The sequence below is a fragment of the Acanthopagrus latus genome, chromosome 4 (genome assembly GCF_904848185.1).
Source record: "Acanthopagrus latus isolate v.2019 chromosome 4, fAcaLat1.1, whole genome shotgun sequence".
Taxonomy (NCBI): Eukaryota; Metazoa; Chordata; class Actinopteri; order Spariformes; family Sparidae; genus Acanthopagrus; species Acanthopagrus latus.
The window spans coordinates 35,390,810-35,397,613 of NC_051042.1; the positions used below are offsets into that span (position 1 = coordinate 35,390,810).

Genomic DNA, 6,804 nt, shown 5'->3' on the forward strand with positions numbered 1-6,804 from the left:
TGTAAATGAATGTGCTAATGATTTATTAGTGTCAAAGTATTTATCACCTCACAGTTAAAACAACAGAGCGCACCTGCAGGATGACACAGACTCACCTGTGAGCGACTCTTCTAGTCTGTACTGGTCCATGTTGTATCAATAAAGGTCCTGTTGACGGAGAGATTTACAGGCAGAACAGAACAGAAACCTGCCGTCTGTCACCCGCTGTTGTTTTAATCCTGCAGCCAGAGCATACCTGGCCTCAGACCAGCTGCAGGTTCACGCTTAATGTGACTGAGAGATTTCTTTTCTTCTTATTTGTGTTTTTGGCTCAGGTGGGACTGGATCTGATACCTGCAGAGGTGTGAACACTCCACAGCGTCACGGTGGAAAAATGGTTCTGTCTGGTTCAACAGCAACACACAACTCTGCATTCAAAAGAGGCTGTCAGTCAGACACAGAGTGGAAATTCCTACAGTCACACACACACACACACACACACACACACACACACACACACATAACCTGAGGTTGGTAAGTAAGTCTGTTGTCATGGTTACAGTTATAAGGTGCTTTAAGGTCCAGTGTGTGTGAACGGTGATTGTTACGTGTCAGTTTGTTGTGTAGTGACAGACAGAAACACACACAGTGTGACAGACTGAATCTCAGCAGTCATCCTGAAAACTGATCTGAGAACTGCAGACAAGTTCTTCTGTCCTGTTCTGGATGCAGTGATGGTGAGTGGAGCTCAGCCCGGGTCTTGTGGACTGTACTGTCCCCCCTCGGCACTCGGGGCCTCTGTGGCTGGAGGGGGTGAGGAGGTGATGCGTTGGGGGTCTCGGTCCAGAGTTTTCAGGCCGTCCATCACCCGTCCTGTCCTCCCCACACGGCTCAGCAGAGCTTGCATAACGCGCCCTCTCCCCTCCGGCTGAGGACTCTCGGCTCGCTGCTCCGTCAGTTTATCTGATCGCTCTGTGTGTATTTTCATCTCCTCTCTAGAAACTGAGGTTGTGAAACGTCTGGCGAGCTGATGTGTCACATTCTGCTGAAACTGCTGCCTCAGCACGAAGGATGCTGGAGGTTAATGAAGCTGGATGGAAGTGAGAGGAGGAAAGTTCTTCATCCCAGCTCAGAGACTAACTGACAACTCCTCAAGGCTCAGTGGAGCCACGTGGAACCACCTGGAACCACCTGGAACCACCTGGAACCACCTCAGTGACCACAGAAACCTCCCAAAGGAACCTTAGAACCTGAGCACCTCCAGAACCTCCTCAATGATCTACAGCGCTCATCAGTCACTCAGTGAACAAGATCCTTAAAGACTGAACCTTTAAAGTGTTCAGCGACCCTCACAACGGACCTCCACACCCACCTTAGTGATCTCAGAACCTCCACATGGAGCACCAAAAATGTCTCACACTAGAACCACCAAAAACCTCCAGAACCTCATCAATGGTGACAACAGGGTTTCTCACTGCCTTCAGAACATCCCGAAGGAACACTAGAACCACCTAACCAACCTCCAGAACCTGTTCATCATCAACAGAACCTCCACTTAATATTCTTTAACAACTATCAAACTCTCCCAAAGGAACCTTATAACCACTGAATGGAAACCTAAGGAACCTCCTAAGGGATCCACAGAACCTTCTTGGAGAACACTGGGATGCCCCACTAGAACCATCTAAATGACCCGTACAGTATCCAACAGGAACTATCTAGTTACTACAAAACACCTTAGAAGGGAACACCAGAACCACCTGAAGACTTCTAGAACAATTACCACCGTCTCCCTGAGCTCAACTAGAACCACCTACCGGACCTCTGAACACTCACCACCAGAAGCACATCTGTAAGCAAGATCAGAACCACCTAATGGGTTCTACTGTGTATGGACGAAGTTCTGGGGGAGTTTTAGGCTTAAGAAGGATTTCTGGTGTTCTGGGATCACTGAGGTGTGTGTGAGGTTCTGAAGGTCACTGAGGTCCAGATCAATACAATCTATCTGCTCATTTTCATCTCTTTGTTTTTATACAGATGTGAAACATGAGTGCTGATGATGTCATGATCAGTCAGCTGACTGCGACCGTCAGTGGAGGTCTGTCGCCCTCTGCAGGCCACACAGGAAACATTTCCATGTCTCATCACATTTTATCATCCAGACTTTCATCTTCACTCACACAGGCTGAGGTTGCCATGGCGATAAGGATGATGACAACAACATGATGCTGCAGTTTGATGTTAACATGTTGTAAAGACAAACAGCTCCTCGTGTCTCATCTTCTGTTTATTATTAGAGTTTAATTGTGTCAAGTCATCATGCAAAATCAAAAACAATAAAATCTTTTGATACAACTTTTTTCTTCCTGAACTAAACAGACATGAAACAAGTCGCCGTCTCTTTTCAAACCGTTTCAGTTGTTTTAAAATCAACTTGAATCCTTTACATCAAAAACCACAAATAGAAAAAAACAAACGATGATTTTATGTTTCAACAAGACAAACTGAAGCAGCCGACACGATTCTGACTGAAGAGACTGAATGAACTCTGCTCTCCTGCACAGCTGAACACCTGTCGTCATGTTCCCTCACTTCAGATTCATTAACACGATCGTTAATCGTCCCTGCTGACGGCTGTCAGGTGAGTCAGGTGAGTCTGAACTCCGTCTCGTCTGCTACATATTGATAAACTAATTCTAATTTATATTTAATGTCCAGACATCACGTCACAGATCAGCTCCTCCTTCAGTCGGCTGTTTCTTCTTCTCAGTCACTTCATCATCATTCTATGCTGCTTTTGCAGGCAGAAGCCATTTTGAAACTTTTCTGTGTGAGGCATTTAAGGACACTCCGGTATGTCGGACATTTGATGATCAGCTCCAAAATACAACACTGATGATGTGGAAACAAATTGTGATGAACTGTTTTGTATCTTAAAAAGAAACTTTTCAGTGTCCATAAACAACAGAGAGGTTCTAAATGTGGTCCTGGACCGTCCCTGAGCTGCAGGTGTAGCCCCGCCCAGCTGACACACCTGGACACCTGCCCACAGATAAGACTGACACAATGCTCAGTCCACACAGAGCTGTGAGAAGACGACCGTCATCAACTCCATGTAAATCAGAAGTCACCACCACGACTGAAGAGACCAGGACACAGGAAGTGACAACAGCAGAGAGACCAGGACACAGGAAGTGACAACAGCAGAGAGACCAGGACACAGGAAGTGACAACAGCAGAGAGACCAGGACACAGGAAGTGACAACAGCAGAGAGACCAGGACACAGGAAGTGACAACAGCAGAGAGACCAGGACACAGGAAGGGACTACACTTCCACAGGTAACATGGAGAGAAAATACAGGTAACCTGAGAAAACAAGCTCTTTCCTCTCCTTCCCTTTCCTTCCCTCTCTCCACACATCATTTCATGTCTTACTCTTCCTTGTTTTCTTCTCTTCTGAATCACATCAGAAGAAAAGGACTGTGTTGATCTGGATGTAGCGAAGGAGGAGAAGAAACAAGGAAATGAGGAACAGTGGACCAGAATCATGTCAGAACATCTGAGTCATGTTTAACAGAACACATGAACACAGTATACAAGGTCAGTGTGTGTGTGTGTGTGTGTGTGTGTGTGTGTGTGTGTGTGTGTGTGTGTGTGTGTGTGTGTGTGTGTGTGGAGCTCTTTGGTGTTCTTACATGACAGCAACAACATCCAACAGCTGTAAACGCTCTGCTGGGATGGAGTTGGATCCAGTAACCACGGCAACCGGGCAGCATCGAAACAAGCTCATGAATCACTGAAACACTTTGGGCCCGGTTCAGCTCTGCAGAACTCCAACAGGTCCTTAAGTGTCATGGTGTGATTTAACACGTTGTTAACTTCTGCAGGAACACTCGTTATGTACTGGAGGTGTTTCAGTGGCAGGAAGCAGAGTTCATCGATCCATCCACACTGAAAGTGAAACTCCGCCGTCCTGCCAGTGGAGAAGAGTCGATCTCAGAATGTGACGTAACCTGGAGGACAGTTAAGGTGGAACTGCTGTCTTCCAGCAACAACTATCCACACCAGATCTCACGTGACTTTCCCAGCTTTTTATTTAGTATTGTTTCTTACATGAGGCTCCTTTTTCAACTACAAAGTCAATATTGTTTTTCGCTAACGACAAAACAACAAACTATCCACATTTATATGGAACTAAGCTTTGGCGAGCAGAACAAGCTACTGCTAACATGAGTTGTTCAGAAAATTTCTTTTTAGTAACTCTGTGTTCACAAACAATGTTGTCAGTGCTGGTGTTCATGTGTAGAGACCCTGGTGATGCTACCAGCAAAGTTTCATGTTGTGTCCAGACTTCTTACTGTTTTAAACATAGAGATTTTGATGCTATCGTGAAAGTGCCCGTAGCACTCCCATTGAAAATGAGTTTGACCTGAAAATGAAAAGACTGTAAATCTTAAAAGTGCCTCTTTCATCGTAACTATGCTTTTAAACGAAGGTTTGACTCATATACGTTCACAAAAAGACCCTTGGTTGCATTTATGCGAGAGTTTCACTTTAAATCTAATTCACGTACAACATGTGATTTTATGGGTGTAATTCTGTCAGCCGAGACCACTGATGTGGTCGTCATGGTAACTGACCAGGACGTCATCTAAACCCAGATGGGAAGAGCCATGATCGATTGTGTGTGTGTGTGTTTTTGTGTGTGTGTGTGTTTCAGCCTGTTTCATCACCTTTCTTATGCAACCCTGCTGCAAGCCGTCCTGACTGTACATTTAAAGAAACAGCTCCACCTGCTGGACGGTGATCAGACTGCAGCAGCATCATGAGTCATCAGTCATGAAGAAATAAACTGATGATCAGGTTCTGACAGAAGCTGCAGCTGCAGGCGGCGACTCATCCTGTGTGACAAGACGTCCAACATGAGCTGAGAACTAAATACATATTTCAGCCTTCTTGATGTATCTGTGGTTTATTATCAGAAACAATCTGTCATGTTGTCACGTTACAGGTAAAGAAACATTCAGCTTTGGGTTTGTTCATAACTCAGAACAATAAACAAACTTCTTCTTCTTCTTCTTCCTTGATTTTCTCAGCTCATCCACAGTCACCAGGTGTGTTGTAATTCCATCACCTCACTTCATCCTCTGGTCACTTCAGTCCATCACCGTGGATGTATTAAAATAAGCAGATTATAATATGAATATCTGACTGTTCATCTGAAACCTGCAGAATGAGACACGACATTCTGATATTTGAGAGCTAAAACAGAATGAAGACGGGGAGTTTCACATGCGGTGTGACTGGCTGAACTCTCCACAATCCAGTGGTGTAGTCAGTGAGACACCCACACCGGGCCGCATCCAGCAGGTCCAGGGTTTGAATCCCATGTGGGATCAGTTTGATAAAAACATGTTTCTAAATGCTGACAAGCTGCTGGAACCCAATCAGCTTATGTCAGTATTATTTTATCATCAAGTTCTGATCCTCTGAGCTGTATAATCGTCCTCACACAGAGACACAAACAGCCACACACTGAAAAAGAACACAAAGACACCACAATGTCTGAGATTCTGTATCGTAGTCCAGAGCCGGCACAAGACTTTTGGGGCCCCCCCTCCCACCACCACAGAGTCACCTGTGCTTGATAATTATTGACACAAATGTCCCACTATAATGTTACATTATAAATTGTATTAATACAGTGATGGATTATGAACTACTGTCCCCCTGGGCACAGATGCATATGTATAATTTTCTTGTCGATTGGGCCCCTGGTGGCCCCAAGCAGCCATTTAGTTCACTTATGCCTCAGGTCGGCCCTGTCCTGGTCAACTTGGTGAAGACGTTTCACCTGTCATCCAAGAATCTTCTTCACTTCTAACACCCCAAGATTCCACCAGACTCGTGTCAGCTGCGTTACATCTGCGCCACACCAGCGGAGCTGATGGTTTCACTCCAGTCTGTGTGTTAACTTCCAGCAGGTCCAGTGTGTATCTGCTCCATCCAGCTCTGGCAGTCCAGAACCCTCCGGAACAGACACGCTGGACTTCTATATCTGGCGGATGCCAGAGCACGACACAGCAATTCAGCTGAATTTAGCACTGAGCACTGACAGGAAGTCGCGCACCGTAACAACAATATATAACATCCGGTTACTTTTCAAAATAAAATACTCCATGTTGTCACCAGCACACAAATCTCGATGGGAGATGGGAGCCGTAACGCGGCGGACATGTATCTGGTGGAATCTGGAGGAGCTGCAGGCTTTAAACTGTGTGTGGGAATGTCCTTACAGCATGTGGGAGTGCCCTTACGAGATGTGGGAGTATCCTTACATACTATGGGAGTGTCCTTACATCATGTGGGAGTGTCTTTACAGCATGTGGGAGTGCCCTTACAGCGTGTGGGAGTGTTCTTACAGTATATGGGAGTGTCCATACAGTGTGTGGGAGTGTTCTTACAGTATATGGGAGTGTCCATACAGAGTCGTTAAGGACACGTGATACATATGCATACAGACCCCCTGCCCCTCACTCACCTTCATCCTCTCCTTCCTACACTACCCACGCCCCTCGTTCAGTCGCCCCACAGGAATATATTCACACAATCAAAACCAGAATTTCACGCAGACATATTAAACCCAAGACTGTTTTAGATCAAACTGTGTTTTTAACAATCCTTTGGAAAGACGTGAGCGCTCACTGCAGCCATTAAAATGGCTGTGCTGAACGTGCGCTCTCTTTTTAACAAACCTTTTATCATAAATGTAATTTTAGATAACAACTTAGACAGATGATGCTGATGCACCTGTTGTTCTCACT

General features: G+C 45.5%; 1 long non-coding RNA gene across 2 annotated transcripts; it reads left to right on the plus strand.

The window, feature by feature from the left end:
• Positions 1 to 2,935: 2,935 nt before the first annotated feature.
• On the plus strand, positions 2,936 to 5,058 carry LOC119017553. Of its 2 annotated transcripts, none has more exons than XR_005074469.1 (4): positions 2,936 to 3,341; positions 3,451 to 3,580; positions 3,868 to 4,009; positions 4,701 to 5,058. It is a non-coding gene; the product is annotated as an uncharacterized LOC119017553 (long non-coding RNA). The 2 variants fall into 2 exon arrangements; XR_005074470.1 differs by having other exon boundaries at positions 2,936 to 3,319.
• Positions 5,059 to 6,804: the final 1,746 nt, after the last annotated feature.